The sequence below is a fragment of the Panthera onca genome, chromosome C1 (assembly GCF_046562875.1).
Source record: "Panthera onca isolate mPanOnc1 chromosome C1, mPanOnc1 haplotype 2, whole genome shotgun sequence".
Classification (NCBI taxonomy): domain Eukaryota; kingdom Metazoa; phylum Chordata; class Mammalia; order Carnivora; family Felidae; genus Panthera; species Panthera onca.
This window is the reverse complement of record NC_138346.1, coordinates 196,986,484-197,010,491: the sequence shown is the minus strand read 5'-3', so window position 1 is coordinate 197,010,491 and position 24,008 is coordinate 196,986,484. Positions and strand designations below refer to the sequence as shown.

The window sequence follows — 24,008 nt, the reverse complement described above, 5'->3', positions numbered from 1 at the left end:
TGGTCATTTGGTAGATAGATGCCATTTTGATGTAAATATTTTGGTGGTCAGTACAGTTGGAATATTCCTTGAGAAAACTACTGACCTGGTGGTTTGCAAAATATTGTGAAATTGAGTATTTTGGGGGTTCAGAATACACGATGGGTTTTTGTTGTTGTCATTAATTGATGTTGTGATAAACTGCTTGGGGGAAAAAGCCACGTGTATGGCTGCATGTGCTGATTCTGAGGGCAGTGGGAAGACTGGAGTGGCCTTTGGTCAACTGAGTTCATTGGACTTATAAGTTTTTTTATGTGTTTCTTGTGCATTGATAATAGAATGACCTCTGTGAAGTCTAGTGTCATGGGGTGGGAGGGGCAAAGGGTTGGGGTGTGTGAGAAGTTCCTATGGCGCTCTGTTTTGAGCAGCACCACTGTACGTCCTGTCGTTGTTCGTCTCTTGTAGCTTGCTTTGTGCTTTCATGTGGCTGTGCTGTCTTCCAAGTCCAAAAAGGGGCACTTGATTCAGTTGCTTATGATGGACAATGTTTTCATGCATTTTTGTTCAGTATTTCTGCTACATATGACTGTGCTCCTCAAACGTTTCATTGTAGTATGGAAAAATTGAATTCTTTTCTTCAGATAATGCTTCTAGAGGGAGAAATGAAAAGGTTTTTTTTTTTTTTTTTTTTTTTTGGCAGGAGGAATTTGGTTGGTTCCTAACATGCCCTAGTTTTAAAAGGTGACAGTAACTCACACTATTGTGATCAGAGGATATGGAACCTTCATAACTGGAGGACTTCTAGCACCTGCTCTGACCTCCAGGTAGATTATTTTACTACCCCCAATTCTTCATTCACAACTCTGGTTTGAGGGAACAATTTTGTATCCGTCATTTGATTTTTGGACCTTTGTCAGTAGCATGTTAAAAATTGGGGGGTTAGGGTGGCGACCGTGTGCTTGGGTAGAGAAGGTTCAGTAGGAACAAGCTTGGGGATTTTAAGGGAAGGCATCAAGTTGAGATATATGTCTTGGTGACGTAATGGAGACGGATTGTCCATCCTGCAGACAGTGAAGGGTACGATCACGAGTCTTTTGGAAGCAGAAAACCATGCCACACAGTGTCACATCTCTCGTAGTCCCTGTGGAGCATCCACCTCGAAACAAAACGAAACGAAACAAAACAAAACACGAAGCAAGTAGTATACAATGCCCTCCGGGGGTCTACTTAGGCTCAACTGAGCATTTAGAAACATTCATACTCTGAAACTGCTACACTTGGTATCATCGGAGTCACTTAGAAGGATGTGGGATGAGGAGCACAGCTCAGCAGCAGGGCAGAACTAGATGATGCTCTTCTACGGGAGTCCCTACAACTCTCTGTGTGTCGTAGCTTCAGTGCAAGGAGACGGACCCACATCAGGCACGTATGGAACCTATCCTGGCTAAAAGCCTCTTGTCTCGTGGAAGCAAGTGTCGGTTATAACCACTCCGTAGACATATTTTCCAGGGTCCCCTCAAGAGATATGTCTGTTCCAAGAGTCACTGTGCTCAGGGAAGCCCAGAGCTGTGGCTTCCTCTCAGGCATTTATAGTTCTCCCAGTCTGGATGCAGTTTACCAGGTAGGGGTCAGCTCTACCATATGTAATGATTCCAGCAACATAGGTGATGCACTATTCTTTATTAGGCTGCCAGGGGAACAGAGCTAGAAAGTTAACGAAAGGTCAGATTCTCATATGGAAGGGGAAAAGGTCCTGTTAATCCATTACCAAGCAGTATGCTGAGCAATTGCACAGCAGATACCCCACCTAGTTCCTATAACGTGCAGCCAGAGGAATGTCCTATTAAAATATAGCCGACACCAACTCATTTTCTTCTCTTGAAGGGTATTCGTTCTTTGTGTTTAGCAGCTTGTGGTGAATACGCAGTTGGCAAATTTTCGGAGGAATGAGTAAGAGTTGGATAAATTGTCAAAATGGTCCCACGGAAAGGCCATACATCCTTTGGTATTACTAATAGTAGGCAGGTATAGTAGGACATTCCAAAAGGACATTATTGAATGGACGTTTGTGGGGATTCCATGAGTCACACGTTGATGGGAATCTATGTCCTCCAGGCAACCACAAACACTAGGCTCTTGGTAACAATGTCTCTTATTGCTGCCACGCGGTACTACTCTTGCTTGCTTCTGTTGCTTCTGGAAGATCAGTAAGTGGAGATAGCTGGCTATTTATGCAATAGTTATTCATGGAGTCCTTGCTGTATGTCAGGCACTAGGGGTACACCAGTGAACAAACTCCCTGCCCTCAAGGAATTTGCAGTGTGTGGTCAGGGGGACTAGCAATTAAGCAGCTATAACATAGGTCTAGGTGTGACAGTGGGGCAAGGATGCAATGGGGGCTCTGAGAGAGCTTGGGTAGAACACCTGCCCCATCTAAGCAACTGTTATTGTGGTCCTTCTCATCCGGTAAACTTCTGTCTCTGGGATATAATTTATAAGCACTACAAAAATTTTTTTAATGTTTACCTGTTTTTGAGACCGAGAGACAGAGCATGAGTGGGGGAGGGGCAGAGAGACAGGGAGACACAGAATCCGAAGCAGGCTCCAGGCTCTGAGCTGTCAGCACAGAGCCTGACATGGGGCTCGAACTCACGAACCATGGGATCATGACCCGAGCCAAAGTCAGATGCTGAACCGATTGAGTCCCCCAGGCACCCCAACACTTTAAATAGTTTCTGACACTTCCTGCCTTTTCCAAACATGGTGGCTTTAGACATCAACAATGTTTAGATTACTTGTTTTATTAAGGGATGCACAAATATTGTAAGCATTTCAGAATATCCTACTCTTTAGAAAATATGCATCAGATGCTATGGTTTTCGTATTCAAACACCACTCCCACCATTCCCACCACCACCACCACCGTCACCACTAAATAACTTCCCATTATCCTCATCCCGTGTGATAAGATAGAACAAGGTATTGTCACTGTGACAGACGTGGAGGAGCCCCATTGTGTCTGGATTGGGTCTTGGCTGGCCATGTTAACTAGTTAATACCCCGGAAACCAGATAGATATGGAACAGAACCATTCAATCAAAGAATTAGAAAAATAGAAGGGGGGCGCCTGGGTGGCGCAGTCGGTTGAGCGTCCGACTTCAGCCAGGTCACGATCTCACGGTCCGTGAGTTCGAGCCCCGCGTCGGGCTCTGGGCTGATGGCTCAGAGCCTGGAGCCTGTTTCCGATTCTGTGTCTCCCTCTTTCTCTGTCCCTCCCCCGTTCATGCTCTGTCTCTCTCTGTCCCAAAAATAAATAAAAAAATTAAAAAAAAAAAAAAAAAAAAAGAAAAATAGAAGGGACTTTAGGGATAGTCTAATCTAACTCTATTTTACAGAGAGATGAAATGACTAGTCCCTAGTTCCCACACAGCTAGTTAGGGTCAGAGACCAGTTCCTGCCAGGCCAATGCTGATAATAAACATGTTGGGGCAGGCAGCAAAGACCATCCATAGATAGCATTAGTTTCCTTGGGTGCCCATCAGACTAAAATCACAGAAGAGGAAAATGCTCTGACTCTGTGTGATCATGGCTTACATTCTTGTAATGCTTAGACAGGAAGAGGGCAAATCACATGCTGAGAATGGGGAAGTTACTTTAATTTCTGTGCCTGTAATACCTACACATATCTGAACAACACAAACCACCATCAACACACACACACACACACACACACACACACACACAGGGCAAATCAAAATCTTTATTGCTCACTTATTTAATATGTATCATGTATTTGATTTTTTAAATAGAGGTTTTTTATTAAAGATATTTTTAAAGTTTATTTATTTATTTTGAGAGAGAGACAGCACAAGTGAGGGAGGGAGAGAGAGAGAAGGAGACACAGAATCCCAAATAGGTTCTGCACTGTCAGCATGGGTTCAAACTCATAAAACCATGAGATCACGATCCTGAGCTGAAATCAAGAGCCAGATGCTTAGCTGACTGAGCCACCCAGGAGCCCCCACAAGAACAATCTTATCTGAAACACAAACCACATATTTTAAATCAGCAGCACATATAATATAATATTATGGTATACACAAAATGAACTTGGGTATTTCTTGATTTAGCGTATTAAAATTTTTTTTTAATTTTTTTCATGTTTATTTATTTTTGAGGGTGGGGGCAGAGAGAGAGAGGGAGACACAGAATCTGAAGCAGGCTCCAGGCTCTGAGCTGTGAACACAGAGCCCAACGTGGGGCTTGAACTCACAAACCATGAGATCATGACCTGAGCTGAAGTCAGATGCTTAACCAACTGAGCCACTCGGGTGCACCACCCCCCCCCAAATTTTTTTTAAGTTTATTTATTTAGGGACACCTGGGTGGCTCAGTTGGGGTTAAGCACCTGACTTTGGCTCAGGTCATGATCTCATGGTCCATGAGTTCAAGCCCCACATCGGGCTCTCTGCTCTCAGCGCAGAGCCCGTTTTGTATCCTGTTTCCCTTTCTCTCTGCCCTTCCCTTGCTCACACTCTCCCTCTCTCTCTCAAAAATAAATAAACATTATGTTTATTTATTTATTTTGAGAAAGAGAGAGACACACACACACTAAGTGGGGGAGGGGCAGAGAATAGGAGAAACAGAATCCCAAGCAGGCTCCACAACATTACTGCAGAGCCCCATCTCGGGGCTTGAACCCATGAACTGTGAGATCATGACCTGAGCCGAGATCAAGAGTCTGTTGTTCAACTGACTGAGCCACCCAGGTGCCCTGATTTAGTGGATTTTAATAAACTTTCTGCAAAAGCAAATTTTATTTAAAGGTCCATGACAATATATAATAGTTATTTGTAAAATAGATTAGCCACTTTATGATCTAAAAATATGTAGAACCGGTGATCTTGGTTATTAATGAAATATTTATCAAGTTTGGGGTTAAAATTAGTGCAAATCATCTGTGACTTGGTTAAATCAACCTGAGACTAAGTAGGAAATAGACTGAAACTAAATTTTTCTTTGGATTTATGTGAAGTCAGATTGAGACACCCTAGTGACAAGTTTATAATAGAAACAGCCTTATCCTGGTTCAGGAAAAAGGTTTGTTTGTTTGTTTTCTTCATTGCTCATTTTGTCTTCAGAAACCAATGTAATTTAACTATTTTCTATACTTGGAGAATTTAAAATTGACCTAAGTTAGGGGCGCCTGGGTGGCTCAGTCAGTTGAGCGTCCGACTTCAGCTCAGGTCACGATCTCGCGGTCCGTGAGTTCGAGCCCCGCGTCGGGCTCTGGGCTGATGGCTCAGAGCCTGGAGCCTGCTTCCGATTCTGTGTCTCCCTCTCTCTCTGCCCCTCCCCCATTCATGCTCTGTCTCTCTCTGTCTCAAAAATAAATAAACATTAAAAAAAAAATTAAAAAAAAATTGACCTAAGTTAGATAACTGGGAATGTTGGAATGACTAAGTTTGAAATGGTTAAGGCAGTTGTAGAATGAATGAAATGAATTGAGGATTGATCCCCTCACATGAATGAGTTAATAAACCGTCGTAATTTAAAGTTAGTTAACTTTTTCTCAGTGCAATTATTTTACGTGAAATTCTAATGAGGAATTCTATGAATAAGATATTAGTTAAGAAAACAAAGAAAGCTGTTAAATAGAACTCTAAACAGAAGCAGCTCCCATCAAACATCTTTTCACACCTTTCTGTCCCTTGGTGATAGGACCAATTACTTCCTCAAAAGAGACAGTTTCTGGGCAGAGAATCCCAAGCCAGGACACCTAGATTCTGTGGCAGAAGACTGCCCACTGTTTGATGAGTGAGTAATGCAGAACGCAATAAGAGGGAAAACTAATGGCAGACAACACAAAAATCAGAGAAGACACAACCATTCTAAGCCCTGAGCTCTACAGTCACACACTTTGCAACAACTCTTAGAAGGAAAATAAAAACTGACTTGATCTTTGGCTGTCAAGTCTTACAAAGGCACTTGTCAAAACTGCTATCAAAAAAAAAAAAAAATTGAGAGAGAAGATGAAGTTGGAAATGACTCTGACCATTAAAACAACAGCAACTGAGATCTTTTTTAAGGAGTGGGAAACCTGCTTTTTGGAACCAAGTTGGTCTTTATGTTAAGATGGCTATGTACAAAGTCTGTTTATATGATTCATTGTTGTCTGGGTTATGTGTTGATTTGCTGTTTTTACTTTTTATATATAAAGAACTAAAAATAAGAGAGAATAAAGTAATACATTGGTGGATATAATCTATATGATATAGATCTAACTTCTTGTTTCTGTTGTCTCGACATTCCATTTTTAATGTAAACCTTTAAGATGTGCATACTTTTGTTTTGAAAATTATTTCTGCTTAAACAACAGTGTCAAATATTTATCCTTTAAAGATAGGAAGTTGGTTCAGTTTTAGCTATATATTGGTATAATTTTACATTTTTTGAAAAATGTTTAGGCTGGGTTTATTTAAGATTGGCTGGGCTTACTGCCAGCTCTTGAGAAAACCTATAGTTTTTAAGAGTCCCCATAACAATATATAACTGCTAACAGTAAATACACTTTCCATCTGTTTGAAGACTCATTAACTTCATTTAATAATAGAAAAAAAAGTACTATCTAAAATAGAAGTTGGGCCGAATCCTGCTTGCCGCCTGTTTTTTGCAAACAAAATAAAGTTTTATTGGAACACAGGCACACCCATTCCTTTCTGCATTGTATAAGCCAGTTTTTGTGCTATGGTGGCAAAGTTGAGTGGTTGTGACAGATATCTTTCATGTGCAAAGCCCCAAATAGTTACTATCTGGTACTTTACAGAGTGTGCCTACCAGTGATCTAAAATGTTGGTTGGCACAAGAGATAGATCTATTATACCTTATATAGGATAGTGGGCATCACTAGGATTAAACCTATCTGGTATGTATGGACCAATCTGTGAACGTCACTAAGATTTAAACATATCTAATATGTATGAGGGTCAGGGAAGGGACACAGATGATCCATATGAAGTTTTCTGGGGGGAAGTCTCTGGAAATATCTGACCAGGAGAAAAGATGGTCACTTGGCTCAGCTCCAGGGAAGTATGCCTGAGCCTGCAGCGTGAGAGCTATAGGCAGAAACTAAAGGAGCATGATCTTAAATCTTGGTGAGATGCTGGGAGCTCAGACTGCACTGCTTGGAACACCTGCCAAAAGCATGAGGCAGAGCAGGAGGGTGGGGGCACTGACTGCCCTGTATTTCGCAACTCTGCACATCCTCTATCCTTGTGTATCCTTAGCACAGCTAAGGCAAGAGAGGTTAAATCCAGCTGGATGGGCCCTATTGGTGAGCACTGCAGGCAGCCAGGATTTCAGCTTTTCCAAGCCCCTACAGATTCAGCAGCAGACATCAGAGTGCTTTTGGCTTCAAGGAACAGGCATTCGAGCAAGCTGAAGGTAATGGTTCTCAATGTGTGGTCCCAGAACCATCAGCATCAGCATCATCCCAGGGGCGTTCTGGTGTAAACTAAAATTTGAAAGCAGTTTTAAAAGGATTTGTTTCAAGATTCAAATGAGGGATTTTATGAACATCCTAGGGGAAGAAATCAGCAGATCACCTGGAATTAGCAAGTTAGGACTGAGACTGCTCCTGGTCTCCCATGGTCCTTGTCTATATTCCTTGGCTGCTTCTCTCTGCCAAGCGTGAAGTTCCCCAGCCACTCTTAGAGGATTAGCTTTCTTCTTTCCATTCATTGAGCTCTAAATGGCTGTCCCAGCCCTGACCTGACCACTGCTCTGTCCTTCAGGTAAAATTCTCCAAAGGAAAACACCTCCATTTCTGCCCAGCAAAGCTGGGTTCTATGGGGTCACATGGCACCGTGGGTCAGGCAGCAGGGGGTTCTAATCAAGAGGTTAGGGTGGGATGGGGAGTGTGTTATTTGGAAGCTGGGGCTGGGTGATAGTACAGGGGACAGATTCTCTGGGAAGGGGCGTTGGAGAGAGCAGAAATATTGTCCCATGTGTCTCCTTTTTAAAAAAAAAAAATTTTTTTTTTAGTGTTTTATTCATTTCCTGAGAGTGAGCCAGAGTGTGAGCAGGGGAGGGGCAGAGAGAGAGGGAGACACAGAATCCAAAGAAAGCTCCAGGTTCAGCTCAGATGCCAGACTTGAACTCACCGACTGTGAGATCATGACCTGAGCAAGAGTTGGATGCTTAACCAACTGAGCCATCCAGGTGCTCCTGGCCCCCATGTCTCCTATATGAACAAAATCAAGGCAGACAGGAAATTTTACTAGAGCAGGCATTGTATACCTCCAAGAGTTCCCAGAATCAATGGGGAGAAACCTGCAGGTGGCTGGACAGTTTTTCCATTAGTAGGACAGCAAAAGTCAATTCAGTTATACATACTCAGAAGAACTGAATTTGGAAACAGGTGTTCATACAACAACTTGTACGTACATGCAAACGATCACAGCAGCTCTATTCACGATAGCCAGAAGGTGGAAACACCCAAATGTCCATCAACTGATGAATGGATAAACAAAATGTGGCATATGCAAGCGGTGGGATATTCTTCACCCATCAAAAGGAATGAGGTTCTCATACACTCTACAACATGGATGAATCTTGAAAACATTATGCTAGGTGAGAGAAACCAGCCACAAAGGGCATCATATTGTATAATTCCACTTACATAAAATGGCTGGAATAGACAAATCCACAGAGATAAATAAATAAATAAATAAATAAATAAATAACAGTGGGGGTTGCCAGGGGCTGGGGGGGAGACAATGCAGGTTTCCCTTTGAGGTGGAGGGAAAAGTTCTGGAACTAAATAGTGGTGATAGTTGCACAACACTGTGAATGCATTTAATACCAAGGAGTTGTCCTTAAAATGATAGGTTTTATGGATACTTCACCACAATCTTTTTTAAAACGTCTATTTACTTAGCGTTTCTGGGGTTCCCGGAGGTGTTCGCGCGGAGGGCGGGCGGGGCGTCGGGGCTGCCAGGACGGGCCGCGCGCCTGGCTGCTGGCGGAGGGCGGGCGGCGGGATGCGGCCCGGGCGCGGCGCCCCCAGACGTCCCCGGGCCGGGAGAGCGGCGGGAGGCGCAGAGGCGGGCGGGCGCCATTTGCAGCCCCGGGCGCGGCGGCGGCGGCGGCGGCGGCGCGCCGGTTCCGAGGGGCTAGGGACGGTCACAGAGGCGGTGCGGGCGGCTGGCGGCGGGGGCCCCGGCCTCGGGGCGGCGGCCCGCGGGAAGAGGCGGGCAGCGCCGGGGCGCACCGGCTCGGGACCCGGAGGCCGCCCTTCTCCGCGGCCGCCCGGCCGCCCCTCCTGTGCGCCCGAGAGGGGCTGCGAGACAATGGCCGCGCCGTCGCCGCCCGCGCCCGCCGCGCCGCCCGGGCCCGGCCCAACCGCGGCGCGGGGAAAGGTGGGAAGGCGCGCGGAGCCTCCTGGCGGCGGCGCGGGGACGGTGCCCGGCGTGTGTGGAGCCATCGGGCGCCGCGGACTCCCAGAGGGTCGGCGGCCGGCCGGGCTCCGGCTGCGCGGCGAGTGACGGGGTCCCAGCTAAGGTGGAGATTGTCCCTCTGTTTGCTTTTGTGTGTCCAGTCTTGCCTGCATCCAGGCTATGCATTTCTGGCAGGACCATCACAGAAGTGATGCTGCGTCCTTCTCAGCGCGTCGTATCAAGTGGCACTCAATTTCAGCTTCGTCAAGTTGTCTCATTACTGATGCTGTTCACTTGGATGCTTGATTAAGATGATGTCCCACATGCTTCCCCACTGTACGGTGACACTTTTCCCTTTTGAAATTATGAAGTGTTATATACAGAGGTATTTGAAACTGTAGCAATCACCCATTTTTCATCAAACCTTTTAATATTCATTTATTTTTTTATACCACATGGACTCGCGGTTTCCTGTTTTAGCCATTGGGCTCGAATCTGTTGCTGTCATTTATTTTAATGCTTCAGTTCCAGATTTGGCCAGTGGAAGCCCATTCAGCCAGCTTCTGTGTCTACTTGACATGTCCCAGCTTCTGTGTCTACTTGACATGTCCCAGCTTCTGTGTCTACTTGACATGTCTACTTGAACGCTTCCTTTCTCCCACAAGATGTTCCAGGCTCGCCTTGTGTTTTATCCTTGCCCCAGTCCTGGAATCAGATACTTCTCCAAGTAGCTTTGGTTCTTTTAGTGGAGAGCTCTTACTTAGAAATGGATATCATCATGTTGGGTATGCTCATTGCTTTTGAAATGTTGCTGCTTTCATGATCTCTCAGTGGACATTTACATAGAGAGTGTGATAGCTAGATTGACACCTAGGTGTAGATACACAGATACAGATTGATATATACATAAGTAATTCTAGGTCCAGTCCAATACCACAGGATTCATTCTACAGGTATACCACAGAGATATTGCAGGTTCATTTCTAAACCACTGCAATAAAGTATCACAATAAATCAAGTTAAATGAATTTATTTATTTATTTATTTATTGGTTTCCCAGTGCATATAAAAATTATGTCTGGGGCGCCTGAGTGGCTCAGTTGGTTGAGCATCCAACTTCGGCTCAGGTCATGATCTCACGGTTCATGGGTTTGGACTTTGGCTCAGATCATGATCTCACGGTTCATGGGTTCGAGCCCCGCATCGGGTTCTGTGCTGACAGCTCTGAGCCTGGAGCCTGTTTTCAGTTCCTGTGTCTCCCTCTTTCTCTGCCCCTTCCCTGCTCATGCTCTGTCTCCAAAATAAATAAACATTAAAAAAGTTAAAAAAATTATGTCTATACTATGCTGTAGTCTAGTAAGTGTGCAATAGCATTAAGTCTGAAAAGTGTACAATACTTTATTGCTAAGAAATGTTAACCATCATCTCTTTCAGCAGGTCTAATCACTGATCACAGGTCACCGTAACAAATATAATAATAATGAAAGTTTGAAATATTGCAAGAATTACCAAAATGTGACACAGGGCACAAAGTAAGCAAATGCTGTTGGAAATATGGGGGGATAGACTTGCTCAAAGCAGGGTTGCTACAAACCTTCAATTTGTAACAAATGCTATACCTGGAAAGTGCAATAAAGTGAAATGCAATAAATCAAGGTGTGCCTGTAATTTTCTCCTTCTTCATTATTTCTGGTACTACCACATTTTTTCTTTCAAAAATTGTTATTTTCATTATTAAAGTAAAATGTTCCCTTCAATAAAATTTGAAAGTACCGAAAAATAAAGAGAGGAAAATCAACCATAATTTGGCATAAAAATACAACCATGTTTTGTAGATTTACTCTCAGTCTTTTCTTTATGTGTCAGTCTCCTTTTTTGAGTTATGGAAATCATACTACAAATACAATTTTGCATCCTGTTTTTCACTCAGTTTTGTGTGGGTAGGCAAGTCAGCCACAGGCCAAACCTGGTCCACTGTTTGTTTTTGTCTACAAGCTAAAATTGGTTTTTACATTTTATTTATTTATTTATTTATTTATTTATTTATTTATAATATATTTTTTAAGTAAACTCTATCCCCAAGGTGGGGCTTGAACAACTCTGAGATAAAGAAATCATATGCTCTACTGACTGAGCCAGCCAGGCACCCCTAAAACTGGTTTTTATTATGTATTTATTTTAATTTAAAAAAATGTTTATTTATTTTTGACAGAGAGACAGAGTGCAAGCAGGGGAGGGGCAGAGAGAGAGGGAGACGGAGTCTGAAGCAGGCTCCAGGCTCTGCAATGTCAGCACAGAGCTCGACACAGACCTCAAACTCAACAAACTGTGAGATCATAACCTGAACTGAAGTGGGATGCTCAACCTAATGAGCCACCCAGGCATCCCTAAAATTGGTTTTTAAATTAATAATGTTTATTTATTTTTGAGAGAGAGACAGAGACAGAGACAGAGCATGAGCGGGGAAGGGGCAGAGAGAGAGGGAGACACAGGATCAGAAGCAGGCTCCAGGCTCTGAGCTGTCAGCATAGAGTCTGACATGGGGCGCGAACTCACAAACTACAAGATCATGACCTGAGCTGAAGTTGGATCCCCAACCCACTGAACCCCCCAGGCGCCCTGGTATGAAATTCAAATTTAAGTGTCCATAAATTAAGTTTCATTGGAACACAGTCATGCATATTCATTTATATATTGCCTATAGCTACTTTTTGCTGCAACAGCATAGTTAAATAGTTGTAAAAGAGACTGTATTGCCCACCCAAGCATAAAATATTATTTGGTCCTTTCCAGAAAAAGTTTGCCAACCCCTGAAATATTGCATCTTAGTCACATTATTAAATTGGCTGCTAAATCTGTGCTTTGAAATGTTATGGGAGTGACAATACTTAGCATATTTTAGGTGCTTAATAAAGGAATTTCCTCTAAAGAATCCAGGAAGGGAAGGGAATAGGAGGAAGAAGAAGAAGAGGAAGAGGGATGGTTTTTAGACGTGTCTGTTTTCAGGTATCTGCAGAATTTATAATTCCAACCAGTGGAAAAGGTGTCTTCTCACTAGTCATTTAAAAGAAAGATGTCTTTCATGGCTAAGATAATACCTTTTTAAATGCCCTTTTAAAAACTTATTGAGGGCCAAAATAATCTTGTTGCTACCAAATTAGTAATATATCTAATTTTAGCCAGCTTTTCCCCTTAGCTTTGCAGAAACTTTGGTGAATTTTTAAAATGGCTCCATAACAAATGTGGAAAGATCCTAGGGAGCTGAAGAGACCTCTCCTACCATTGTCCTCCACACCCTGCCAACCCCCAGCCATGGGGTCTGAGCAGGGATAAATGCTGAGAAACCGCTTATGTGGAGCTCTTTGACCAAAAAACAGCCACGAGTTTGTTGTTTTTATTATTTATGTCTGTAGTTTTTGAAAGTGGCAAGGAATTATTTTAATCCTTCTCCCACCGAGAGATGGGTCTTTGGACTCTGTCCTTGAATCTGGGTGGGTTTGTGACCGCTACACCCTGTAGGGTATGGCAAGAGTGATGTGTGATTTCTGAGGCTAGGAGAGGCCACGCGCCTTCCACTTAGCGGTCTAGGAATGCTGATTCCTGAGACATGCCTTCTGGGTTTGCTCCCCCGTGGAACCCAGCCACCATGCAGTGAGAAGCCCGGCCACATGGAGAGGCTGTGATCAGGTGCTCTGCAATGACAGTTCCAGTTGAGCATAGCCTTCAGCCTTTCCAGCTCAGGCTCAGCCAAGCGAATGAGGAAGCCACTTTAGAAGGATTCCTGCAGCCCCACCCCTTCTAGCTCCCAGCCGAAGCTCAGGATAGGGTGGAGCGCAGAAGAGCAGCCCCTACTGTGCTCTTTCAGAATTCCTGATGCACAGAATCAGTCGGCATGATAAAGTGATTGTTTTATACCACTACATTTGAGATGGGTGTTGTGCAGCAGTGGTAACTGGAACACCACCTTCTCAGTAAAGGCCCTTACATATGATCGTTAAGTCAATGTAAATAACAAAAGCCACGGAGAGCAGAGGGATAATTAAGGGTAAAGGTAGTTAGTATAACTGAATTTTAATGGGGCACCTGGGTGGCTCAGTGGGTTGAGCGTCCAACTTCGGTTCAGGTCATGATCTCACAGTCCATGAGTTCAAGCCCTGCATCGGGCTCTGTGCTGACAGCTTGGAGCCTGCAGCCTGCTTCAGATTCTGTGTCTCACGCTCTCTCTGCCCCTCCCCCACTCATGCTCTGTCTCAAAAATAAATATAAAAAAAACATTAAAAAATAAAATTTAGGGGCGCCTGGGTGGCTCAGTCGGTTAAGCGTCTGACTTCAGCTCGGGTCATGATCTCACGGTTGGTGACTTGAGATTCTCTCTCTCTCTCTCCCTCTCTCTGCCCCTCCCCTGCCTGCTCTCGCACATGCTCACTATCTCAAAATAAGTAAATTTTAAAAAATAAGGGGTAACTTCTTTATCATCAGCTTTATAGAATTCACAAGGGCTGTTTCAAATATGGACCATTAATAAAATCCAAGTACATGACACTAAGTCATAAACTCATTGTCTAAGTGTGTAGTTTGATTCAGAGACAGAGCTTATAAAATCCAGAGGAACAAGTGATTAGCACATTCTTTTGACCCTCTGAGCAACTGTATCAACCAGGCTTTCAGCAAGGCTTGTCAGCATCCAATTAACTAAAAAAATACGTATTCCAGAGGCGCCTGGGTGGCTCAGTTGGTTAAGCGTCGGACTTTGGCTCGGGTCATGATCTCACATTTGGTGGGTTCAAACCCCACGTCAGGCTCTGTGCTGACAGCTCAAAGCTTGGAGCCTACTTCAGATTCTGTGTCTCCCTCTCTCTCTGACCCTCCCCCCTGCCATCTTAAAAATAAACATTAAAAAAATTTTTTTTAAATAAAAAATGTGTATTCTGGTGAAAAACTGGATCACAGGAATTCTGTGATGTTGACTGCAGGTAGTCCCTTGCATGATTTAAAACACACAAAAAAGAAGGTGGCAACACCTATAACATCTCAACATGGAGGTGGCGCTATAGACTGGAGGCAGGGCTAGAGCTGTCTTGGAAACTCATCCGAAAAAAACAATTCGATTTTTTAAGACGAGCAAAAGATGTGAACTTCACCTAAAAAGACATATGGATGGCAAATAAGCACAGGAAAAGATGCTCAACAGTATTAGTCATTAGGGAAATGCAAATTAAAAACCACAATACAAAGTAAAACCATACCACACACTTATTAGAAAGGCTAAAATCAAAGCCAAAAACCCAAACCCAAACAAAACCTGCTAATACCATGCACTGGCAAGGACACAGAGCGCTGGAACTCTCATCTGTTGCTGGTGGGAATGCAACATGGTGCAGCTACTTTGGGAAACAGTTTGGCAGTATTTTGTAATGCAGAAAGGACACCTAGCATATGACCCAGAAATCCTCCCACGTATTTACCCCGAGTAAATACTCCTAAGTATTCACCCAAGAAAAATAAGCACTTAACATTTAAACAAAAATCCATATGTGAATGTTTAGAGCAGGTTTTTGCATAAGTACCCCAAACTGGAAACAATCCCAATGTTCTTTGTCTTATGGATAGATAAATGGGTGGTATATTCATACAATGGAATACTGCTCAGCAGTAAAAAAGGAAGCGCATACATGCAACAACATGGATGAATCTCAAATTATGTTGAGATTCATTATGTTGAGAGAAACCAGACTCAAAAAGTTACCACCCAATGGTTTTATGGCAAATTTAATGCTATATTCATATTTTCACACACACACACACACACACACACACACACACTACATAGTATAGGATTCCATTTGTGTGCCATTCTGGAAAAAAAAAAGCTAGAGAGATGGAAAACAGATCAGTGGTTGCCAGGGGGCAGGGGCAGGGAAGGAGGAAGGTTAACTACTAAGGTTCAGCGTAAGGGAGTTTTCTTGGGGGTGTGTGAGAATTGTTCTGTATCTTGATTGTGGTGCTAGTTCCATGACTCTACACCTTTGTCAAAACTCACGGAACGGGGGGCGCCTGGGTGGCTCAGTTGGTTAAGCGGCCGACTTTGGCTCAGGTCATGATCTCGGGGTCCGTGAGCTCGAGCCCCTCGTCGGGCTCTGTACTGACAGCTCGGAGCCTGGAGCCTGTTTCAGATTCTGTGTCTCCCTCTCTCTGACCCTCCCCTGTTCATGCTCTGCCTCTCTCTGTCTCAAAAATAAAATAAACGTTAAGAAAAAAATTAAAAAAAAAAACAACTCATGGAACGGTACACCAGAAAAAGTGAATTTTATTCTATGTTAATTAAAAAATAAAAATTTTAAATTTCTAGCAGACTAATTAAAAAATGATTAGATATTATCAATATTAAAATTAATATTATTAGTTTACCATTTTATTTAACTCAATGGGCTAAAAATATAATCTCAATATGTAATCAATATAAGAAAATCTTAATAAGATATTTTACATTTTTTGTACTAAGGCTCAGGGATTTGGTATGTGTTGCACATACAAGCCACGTTAGTTTGGACCAGCCACATTTCAAGCGCTCAGCAGCCACATGTGGCTCGAGACCACCATATCAGACAGCACCGGTGAAGATCATGATCTTTTTTTTTTTTTTTATAAAGACTTTATTTTTAAGTAATCTCTGCACCCAACATGGGGCTCGAACTCACAACGCCAAGGTCAAGAGTCGCATGCTCCACTGACTGAGCCAACCAGGTGCCCCTACAGCATGATCTGAAAAAAAAAAGTAAGGGTAGTGTTTCCACCCTCAAGCAGCTATCATCAAATAAATAGAATATTTCCACCAAGTAGCATATGCTGCTTAAAATGGTCAGACTTTTAAAAAATCTTAAAACAATCAGAGTGAAAAGGTAAACATAAAGTTATAAATATTAACTCAAGGGAGTCATAGTCTTGCTGATGCAGCCAAACTGGCATCATCTTCAAAGTGACCTTGCCCTCTCACTTGCATCTTCTGGAATACTCCCTGAAAATGCCATTCCTTTTCATGTTGCATTTGCTTACGTTTTCTTCTGCTCGCTTATCTCTTCCTCACTCCACACACCCATATATACACTTCTCCACCCTGGTGAAGACTTACTTCTCCTTTACAGCCCAGTCCCAGTGGACTGTCTGTCCCCCAAATCCCTGCTCCATGAGGGCAGGAACCATGCCTTATTTTTCTGCATGGTGGGCCCTCAACGCTCTTCTTTCTTCCAATGTTTACTGAGTCCCTCTCCGTGCTGGAGATACTGGGTGAAAGACATACAGCCCTGCCCCCAAGTATCTTGCGGTCTGGTGGGAAGGACAGACAAATTAAAAAAGGACTCGACTACAGTTTGCTAAGTGCCAAAGCACGGTGCTGTGGGGAAGCCAGCCTTTCCTGCACAACCTCTGAGGCAGTCAGTCTCTCTCCTTTTTCCTTTAAGAGGTCACTGTGGAAGTCAGCACAGGGTGGGCCTTGCCATGAGTCCCCATGCCTACTCAGCCTCAGCCAGCTGAGTCTTATGTGGGGGGAGGGGCACTTCAGTGGAGATCACTGGGAGAGCGACCACGGAGGTGAGATTGCTTTGTCTCTATGCTAATATTAAAATGTGGATACATTCCCACCAGACTCATTCCCTGGTGAAAACTCACCAGCAGCCACCTCCCTTGGAAACCCCTGCCTGTACCACTTTAAAGAAACAATTGTCCCATAGTGGAATCCAGGGGGCCTTGTCCTTGGGTGAGCAACCTCATCTACCAATCCTCTGAGGGCTGAGCCACTCGTCCAACAATGTACACAGAAGCCAGCTGTCTCGAGCCCCCAGTGGGGAAGGGCAATAAGAGGAGAATGTAAGGCTAACTGCACATACTCCATTTCTCACTTCTAAGGAAGAAAGGACATTTCCGCAGGAGGGAGGAGGTGGTGTTGGTGACAGTGCCAGTGGTTGGCAAGGGTGCTGATTCCATCCCTCTCTACCAGTCACAGAATGATTTGTGTTTGAACACCTCCTGTTTTCAAGTGCAGATAAATTTGCAGAAATTTAAAAGTCATTCTTTTTAAAAAAATTTATTTATTTTGAGAGAGAGTGTGCGTGCATGAGCAGGTGAGGGGCACGAGACAGAGAGGGAGAGAGAGAATCCCAGGCAGGCTCTGCACTGTCAACACACAGCCAGACATGGCGCTCGAACTCACAAACCATGAGATCATGACCTGAGCCAAAATCAAGAGTCAGACACATAACGGACCGAGCCATCCAGGCACCTCTAAAAATCATTCTTAAATCATTGTGAAGTGTTAGAGTGAAATAGTGAGACTGATACCCTGAGTTAGGGAAGGAGCTTCAATGATGATTAGGAGGAAGGAAAGAAAATTAAGGGTGGGTGGGCTTGGAGGAGGCAGGAGAATGGGAGGACTTAATTAAAAATGCAATCTTTGTCTACTTCCTGAGTTTTATTGAATCTTTGCGGCAGCAAATCGATTTTAGCTTATTTTTATTTTTACCTATTTGTTTAAGTAGGCTTTACGCCCAGCACAGAGCCCAAAACAGGGCTTGAACTCATGATCCTAAGATCATGATCTGAGCTTGAGACTGGGGGTGAATGCCCAACTGAATGAGCCACCCAGGTGCCCCAATTGTAACTTATTTTTAAACATTGTATTGTTGACTGGTTGATAGGTGACAAACACCTGCTCCCCAGAAAAAAAAAAAATGAGTTCCTCCTCCTCTGAATTCTCACAGGCCTTCAGTCAACAATACTTGTTCAATGCCTGCTATTTGCCAGATCTGGTGCTAGGTTCTAGAGCTTTTGAATGTTTTGCACTTAGCATATTTCATCTTATATTATGGATGAATAAAAGTTCATGAATTTAAAAAATACTCCACATGTAGCGCTAGCTTTTCTTTTGCTGGATGGTGAGCTGTCTCTGTAGGGAATGAGATTCATTTGAGAAAAAGAGCTCACTGAGAATATTCCAGTCATCTCTGTAGCACTTAGTATCTAGCTCAGTCATCTCTGTAGCACTAAGTATCTAGCTTAGTGCCTGGTACATAGGCGGTGCTTACTCAATGTTTGTTGAATGACTACAAGGCCTCCCAAGTTCACCACCATGGAGCTGAGCAAGGTGATGTCAGACAGGGAGAGATGTGCTACAGAAGTCCCCCTTCATGAAAGAACTGGCTGACAGCCTCTGATTGTTAGTGCCTTCAACTGCTTCAGCTTTCCAGAAGCCTGGCCAAAACACGGGACTCCTCCACCGGGCAATGACCGCTCTGGAGGTTCCCAAAGCTTCTGCTTCCTTTCCTTCATAGGCGTTACTCCCCACCAATTCTGTTATGTTCCCAATTTTGTCTCACCATCTGCTTCCTAGAAAACCCAACCCATAAGGGACTTTCGTCCTAAGCCCATTCACTGTAGACTGGTAGGAAAACACACAATTCTGGCAATAAACCAAAGACGATTGATGCAAAGAAGTAATGACAATAGTAAACATTTTCCTGGTGCTTTTGTACAAGGTTACTTTGCTGAAATTATAATTTTTTAAAAACGTTTATTTATTTTTGTATTGAGAGAGAGAGCGAGAGAATCCATGCTGCCAGCGTGGAGCCGGATGCGGGGCTCAATCTCACAGACCGTGAGATCATGACGCTTAACCAAGGCACCGCTGAGCCAACCAGGCGCCGCTGAAATTATACATTTTAATTTCAGTGTAACAACGAGCACCAAAATGGGCAGAGAAAGAAATGTACCTTATTGAGCCTTAATAAAAAGGTTATTCCATTTAAAAGTAATGCTGTAGGGAGCCTGGGTGGCTCAGTTGGTTAAGCATCTGACTTCAGCTCAGATTATGATCTCACAGTTCATGAATTCAAGCCCCGCTTTGGGTGAGCTCAAGCCTTGCTTTGGGTGAGCACGAGCCCTGCTTCAGATAAAACAAAAAAACAAAAACAAAAACATAAACAAAAACATGAGCCCCACTTCCAGTGAGCTCCACTTCTCTCTCTCTCTCCCCATCTCCCTCTGTCTCTCTCTCTGGCCCTCTTAGGATTCTCTCTTTCTCCCTTTTTGTCCCTCATGGGATTCTTTCTCTTTCCCTCTCTCTCTCTGCCCCTCGATCACTTGCACCCTCTCTCTCTCTCTCAAAAAAAAATCAAAGAAAATTAACGCTGTAAAGTATAATACAAAGCTACAGTCATTAAAAGCAGTATGGTATTAGCACATCAGTGGATAATAGATGAACGGAACAGAATACCATAACCAGAAAAAGACTCTTGACTGTATGTAAGTTTAATGTATGATAAAAGTGTTTTTTTTTTTTAAACCCAGAAGGTAAAGATGATTTACTATATAAACATCATTGGGACAACTGGATAACTTATTGGGAAAAAATTAGACCCTACACATTAAAATAAAATGTAGATGAATTAGAATTCCAAACATAATGAGATAGTTATGAAAGTATTAAAGAAAAATAAAGGATGATATTTTATAATCTTGATGTGAGGAAGTCTTTTCTAAGGAAGAGGATAAAACCCAGAGACCATAAAAGAAAAGGATGGATAGGTTTCACCACATCAAATTAAATCTTTTGTAGAGTGAAAGATATTATAAACAAAGTTAAAAGATAAGAATGAATGGAGTCACATATTTGGCAAAGAAAAGAGAAAAGATGAATATCAAAAACACATAAAGAACTCCTTAAAAGAAGCCCAAATATCTCAATAAAAAATAAAAGGCTGTGGGGGAACTTATAGAAGAAGAAATAAATAAAACACCCAATGGCATATGCAAAGATGTTCAGCCTCACTGGTAAACAGGGATACAAATCAAAACCATAGATGGTTATTATTTTTCTAACCAACCAGATTGGCCACAATTAAAATGATTCATAATATCCAGTTCTGATGAAGTTGCAGGAAAATGAGCACCCTCATGCACTATTTATGAGAGTGCAAATTGGTAATTTTTTGGAGGGCAATTTGTCACTATGTTAGCAATTTAAATATGCACACCCTTTGACCTAGCACCTCTTATTCTAGGAAATCTCTTTTAGAGGAATGTGGGAAAGCCATGGGGAAGGGAGATGGATGTAAACGGGGAGATCAGAAGCAGGCTGAACCTCAAGGAAGAGCTAGCACCCCATGGAGATGGGCTGGAACCCATGCCAGCTTTTCACTGCTTCCAGTCTTGCTGATGTAGGTGTCCTGCAGAAGCTGGGGCCCTTTGTTACAGAGCAAAACACAAAGCGCTTGGCTCAGGGGTTGCAGAAGCTGATGGAGGACCCAGGGGAAGGTTGAGAAGTTCAAGTCCAGCTGCTGCTTCACCTCCAAGGAGGTAAGTCAGCAGATCAGCAACTATGTATATGAACTAGAAAATGGCAGCTGCTTTCCTTCCGCCCTCCAAATATCCCCCCATATCTCCCCTATGGCCTGCTCTAAAGGAAACAGAAGAAAGCACATTCTGGGAAGTATAATTCACCCCAGTCAAGTGGACACATTACAAATTGGACATACGAGCGAGCGGATACCTGTCGGTGCATCATTGTTTGTATCAGGAAAAATTGGAAACAACTTTAATGACCTTTGTTAGGGGAATGGGCAATAAAGTTATGGTGTACATATACCATGAAATACTATGCAGCACTTAAAAACAATGAGACCAAAAAAAGGCGGGGAGGGGAATGTCTGTGTGGCTCAGTTGGTTAAGCCTCTGGCTTCCATTCAGGTCCTGATCTCACAGCTCATGAGTTTGGGCCCACATCGGGCTCTGTGCTGACAGCTCTGAGCCTGGAGCCTGTTTCGGAATCCGTGTCTCTCTCTCTCTCTCTCTGCCCCTCCCCTGCTCACTCTCTGTTTCTCTCAAAAGTAAACACTAAAAAAGTAAAAAACAATGGGATCACCACAATGACATGCCACTACACACCCACCACAATGCCTAACAGGAATAAAACTGACAATACTAAGTGTTGACAAGAATGGGTAGTAATGGGCACTCTGTACGTTGTTTGTGGAAGTGTAAAATGGTACAGCCACTTTGGAAAATAGTGTGATATTTGCTTATGAAACTAAACATACACCTACCCCATGAACCAGCAATTCTGCTCTTAGGTATCTACTCAAAGAGAAATAGGAATTTATGTGCAGTGATCTTCCTGGGTCTCAGGCTTTCGCTCCTGTGTCTGCCAGCTCACTCCTATCCCGTGACGACAAAGCCTGCTATGACTTCCTCCCTTACCTCCGCCTGTAGCTGTGTCCTTGAGACTCTGCCACCATGTTCCAGGAGCGCCCGGTTCAGGGCTCCATCCTGCAGAAGGTGCTGGGGGTGCTTAAGGATCTCATCAAGGAGGCCCCCTGGGACAGAAGCAGGAGCGGTGTAAACCTGCCAAGCACAGATTCCTCCCATGTCTCCCTGATGCAGCTCACCCTGCCTGTGGGCTTCCACATGTGTCGCTGCCACCGCAACTTGACCATGGACGTGAACCTCACCAGCATGTCCAAAATACTAAAATGTGCCGGCAGCGAAGACATCATTTCACTAAGAGCTGAAGATCATGCGGACACCCTGGCACTAGTATTTGAAACTCCAAATCAAGAAAAGGTTTCAGGGGTGCCTGGGTGGTTCAGTTGCTTGGGCGTCTGACTTCGGCTCAGGTCGTGATCTCATGGTTGGTGAGTTCCAGCCCCGCGTCAGGCTCTGTGCTGACACTGAGAGCCTGGAGCCTGCTTCGGATTCTGTGTCTCCCTCTCTCTCTGCCCCTCCCTGGCTCACACTCTGTCTCTCTCTTTCTCTCTCAAAAATAAACAGACATTAAAAAAATTGAAAAAGAAAAGAAAAGGTTTCAGATTCTGAAATGAAGGTAATGGCTTTATAGGTGTTGAACAACTTGGAATTCTAGAACAGGAGTATAGCTGTGTAGTAAATATGCCTTCTGGTGAATGTGCACGTATATAGGGAGATCTCAGTCATATTGGAGATGCTGTCGTGATTTCCTGTGCAAAAGATGGAGTACTAGGAAGTAGAAATACTAAGTTTTCACAAACAAGTAATGTCGATAAAGAGGAGGAAGCTGTTACTATAGAGACGAATGAGCTGGTTTGGCTAACTTCTTTATGCACTGGTACTTGAACTTCTTTACAAAGCCATTCCACTCTCTCCTACAGTGACACCCAGTATGTCTGCAGATGTATCCCTTGGTGTAGAATGTAACATTGCTGATATGGGACATTTAAAGTACTATTTGGCTCCCAAGATCAAGGATGGAGGAGGATCTTAGGCATTCTTAAAATCTAAGAAAATGAAATTAAGCACTTTGCAAATTACTTCTTAGATGCCAACATGTACTTAAGTCTCTTCTGTCACCATATTTGTACTGCTGAGCGCATACGTAGATATTTTCTGTAAATACCCTATTTTTCTTCCATTCCTTATGATCTGTTTAAAGAACAGTCCAAAGGGGCGCCTGGGTGGCTCAGTCGGTTAAGCGGCCGACTTTGGCTCAGGTCATGATCTCGCGGTCCGTGAGTTCAAGCCCCGCGTCAGGCTCTGTGCTGACAGCTCAGAGCCTGGAGCCTGTTTCAGATTCTGTGTCTCCCTCTCTCTGACCCTCCCCCGTTCATGCTTTGTCTCTCTCTGTCTCAAAAATAAACGTTAAAAAAAAATTAAAAAAAAAAAAAGAACAGTCCAAAGTCAAATCTGATCTTGTTAACCTAGAGATATTTCTGTCTTACCTAGAAATACTCATGATTTTCATAGCAAAAGGGTTTTGACTCTAAATGCAGTTTTAAAAATTTTTTTTCCAATTTAGGGTCACCTGGGTGGCTCAGTCGGTTAAGTATCCAACTCTTGATTTCAGCTCAGGTCATGATCTCAGGGTTCGTGAGATCCAGCCCTGTGTGGGGCTCTGTGCAGACAGCACAGAGCCTACTTAGGATTCTCTCTATCTGCCTCTCCCCCACTCGCATGTGTGTCTGCTCTCCCTTTCCTCTCTCTCAGAATAAATATTTGTAAAAAAATTTTTTTAACGTTTATTTATTATTGAGAGACAGAGAGACACAGAGCATGAGCAGGGGAGGGGTAGAGAGAGGGGGAAATACAGAATCTGAAGTAGGCTCCAGGTTCTGAGCTGTCAGCACAGAGCCCGATGCGGGGCTCAAACTCACAAACTGGGAGATCATGACCCGAGCCGAAGTTGGTTGCTTAACCAACTGAGCCACCCAGGGGCCCCTCTCAGAATAAATATTTTTTTAAAAAGAATTGTTTTCAATTTAAATAAGTTATTTGAATTTCAAACATCAAAAAAGTTATGTGCAGGGGCACCTGGGTGGCTCCATCAGTTAAGCATCCGACTTCGGCTCAGGTCAGGATCTCACGGGTCGTGGGTTCAAGCCCTGTGTCGGGCTCTGGGCTGACAGCTCAGAGCCTGGAGCCTGCTTTGGATTCTGTGTCTCCCTCTCTCTCTGCTCCTCCCCTGCTCATTCTCTTTGTCTCAAGAATAAACATAAAACAACAACAACAACAACAAAAAACTGAGATAAAAAAAAAGTTATGTACATAAAAAGATATACAAAAATGTGCATATTC

At 43.4% G+C, this 24,008-nt stretch overlaps 1 pseudogene; it reads left to right on the top strand.

The window, feature by feature from the left end:
- Positions 1-21,586: 21,586 nt before the first annotated feature.
- LOC132673234 (DNA sliding clamp PCNA-like) lies at positions 21,587-22,701 on the top strand (annotated as a pseudogene).
- The last annotated feature ends 1,307 nt before the right edge of the window (positions 22,702-24,008 follow it).